Genomic DNA, 3,211 nt, shown 5'->3' on the forward strand with positions numbered 1-3,211 from the left:
CCTGGTATATGGCAGCTGGTATTGGTTCTTGCCTCTGTTTTGGAGTTTAATAGAGTGTGATTGTAGCTTGGCTATATGGCAGCAGTTGCTGACTCTTCTTGTGTATTATAGGGAGACAAAGAGTCCTCCAAAGGCAGAAGGAGGGGTATATAACAGCCAAACAACACCAGTGGGGGAGGGGTGAATGAGAGGAAAAAGAAAAAGAAAAAAGCAGCACCAACACAAACCAGACTGAATGCTGCAGTCTCTAATAATGGAAAAGGGAGCAGAGGGAGAGAAGAAAAAGAAGGGGAAAAAAATCTGTAGCTTAATATGAGTATGGCTTTAAAGTCCTAAATTCCTGCCTTCAAAGCTGCCTGAGAGATTCCAAGGTGCCAGGCTCCAATCCAACCTTTGGCCTGTTTTGCCTTTAAACTCTCTTTCTCTCCCTTCCCACTCTCCTACTCTTTCCCATGATAAAAAAAAACAGAACAAAAAGGAAACATAATAAAAGTCCAAGGTCTCCGCTTGGGCTGAGTATCTGTGCGCATGCATGGCAGAAGAACCCACTAGTGGTGAGAGTGGGGATTGGCCACTTGGCTCCGGCTCTCCCTCTATTCACCAGAATGGAGGTGGGCAAACAGTGAGCCTGCCAATTACCAGATACCAAAAAAAAAAAAGAAAATCAGAACAAATCAAAACTGACAAAGTATATTGTCCACCTTCGTCCCAAGGTTCCCACGTCGTTTTTCTGAGGTGTTTCTGCTTCCCCTGTTTTGTCCTGTCGCTTGGTTTTGCCCAGGATGTCAGTGCAGGCCTCCGAGCCCGGCCCAGCAGATTCAAAAGTACGCGATTTTTTACTTGAGCTCCAAACTCCACAAGCTACAAGCCTTCAAACCTTTAAAATATTCCTGTCTCTGTGGTTCTGAGTTTTGGAGCTCTGCCCTGGATCTGCTCTGCCTGGTATTTGTGTTATTGCTAACAGCGACCTTCACTGCACCTCCACCGTAGCCGCCATCAAGCCCTGCTTCCGTCATTTGATTTCTAGACTTCAGCTTTCATGCCAACCTAACAATTGTTGCCATGCTTGAGCTCATTAATGCTGCCACTTTGCCAATCCATCTCGCTGGGGGTCTTCCTCTGTTTCTCTGACTCTCCACCTTACCAAACATGATATCCTTCTCCAGCGACTGCTCCCTCCTGACAATATGTCTGAAGTATGAGAGACGAAGTTTGGCCATCCTGGCCTCCAAGGAGCACTCTGGCTGCACTTCTTCCAAAACAGATCTGTTGGTTCTTTTGGCAGCCCATGGCACTTTCAATATTCTCCTCCAACACCATAACTCAAAAGCATCAATTCTTCTACAGTCTTCCTTATTCACTGTCCAGCTTTCACATGCAAATGAGGTTACTGAACATACCATGGCTTGGGTCAGGCGCACTTTAGTCCTCAAGCTGACATCTTTGCTCTTAAACACTTTCAAAAGATCTTGTGCAGCATATTTGCCTAATGCAATATGGCCTTTGATTTCTTGACTGCTGCTTCTGTGAGTGTTGACAGTTGATCCAAGAAGAATGAAGTCCTTGACAACTTCAATCTTTTCTCCATTGATAAGAATGTTGTTTATTGGTCCAGTGGTGGGGATTTTTGATTTCTTTATATTGAGATGCAATCTATACTGAAGACTGTGCTGTTTGATCTTCATCAGTAAATACTGGAAGTCCTCTTCACTTTTAGCAAGCGAGGTTGTATCATCTGCATATCGTTTTAGGAGGTCTTAAAAAAATACTGAAAAGACATTCCCCTAGTTGTGGGCCAATGACAAGACTGGGAAGTGACTTTCTCTAGTGACCGGGTTCTGTTCCTTTATTCTTCCTCCAATGGTGGGGTCCTGGCTGAGTGATGCTTCCTTTCCATTAATTATGCACATTTTCTGTCTTCTTTATTACTCTCTCCATCATCTTCCTGGCTCAAGAGCCAGGAGCAATCACTCAGGAGGCTGTCGTTCTAGTGTGAAAAATCAGGAGGCCTGCAGGAATTTGTTCATTTACCTTTCCCCTGTACTGCTGTTGTACGCCAACTCTGTTTTTGACGTTGTAAGTAGGATACCTGAATCTTCATGGACTTTAGGCAATGGAAATGTATTTATTCCTCTCCAATGGATGCTTCCTCGGCAGCGTTTCCTGGCAAAGTGGAATGTATTTTTTGATGTTTTATGGTGCTAATATGATTTATTTTATTCATGCTCCTCCCAGCATAAGATCACCTCCCTGAACAGCCTCAGAAATTGCCACACTGAAGCCAAATGTATTCCTTTTCTCAAATGAAAAATAACACCAAAAGACAAATGAAAAATCTCGGAGCTATAGCTTTGCTATTGTACCAATAAGCTATAAAATGACAAAGGGCACGTCACCAGTGCCCAGCAGAGGCCTTGGCTAGTGTCCAACTATTAGCTGAGTGTTTTAGTATACCATTTACTAGCATACCAATGGAGTCCTGGTGTGGCGTTCTAAGATAAGCACTGGACTACTAGCCACAAGGTTGGCGATTCTAACCCACTTGGAAAACTCCTTGGAACCTCTATGTAGGGTGGCTACGAGTTGGAATGGACTTGAAGGCATTTAGAAAGTGTACCAATGTTCTTTCACATGAAGATACTGAATGGATCCTTACTCTATTCCTGTGAGACTGAAAACTGAACTATTATGGCAATGTTGATGTTTCTTCTCATTGGAGATATCCAGATGACCCATGACAGAAATGTGGTGAAGATACACACAGTAGTCAGGGGTAGGGCTGAGTGACTTATGATGTGTGGTACCCTGGGATTTCACAATCATGAATACAACAAACCTACTTGTGGTGGTGGTTGCGAGATGCCATCAAGTCAGTGGAGCATCGAATGGGGCCCTGACTCATGATGGCCCCATGCACAATGGGTTCAGACTGTTGTGATCCATAGGGCTTTCACTGGCTGATTTTCATAGGTAGACTCTTGGGCATTTTTTCCTAGCCTGTTTCAGTCTGGAAGCAACATGGAAAACTGTTCAGCCTCTACTGACAGATGGGTGTTGAGCTGTGTAGGAAGCATGTGAGCTAAGAATTGAACCTGGGTCTTCCATATGACTGTGCTGAGAATTCTATTACTGGACCATCACCACCCCATGAAAACTCGCTTAGTTACAAGAAAACCTAGTAATGTTCAGAGTTTCATTGCAGGGTTGGGAA

Source organism: Chrysochloris asiatica, unplaced genomic scaffold (assembly GCF_000296735.1).
Source record: "Chrysochloris asiatica unplaced genomic scaffold, ChrAsi1.0 scaffold00179, whole genome shotgun sequence".
NCBI classification, from domain to species: domain Eukaryota; kingdom Metazoa; phylum Chordata; class Mammalia; order Afrosoricida; family Chrysochloridae; genus Chrysochloris; species Chrysochloris asiatica.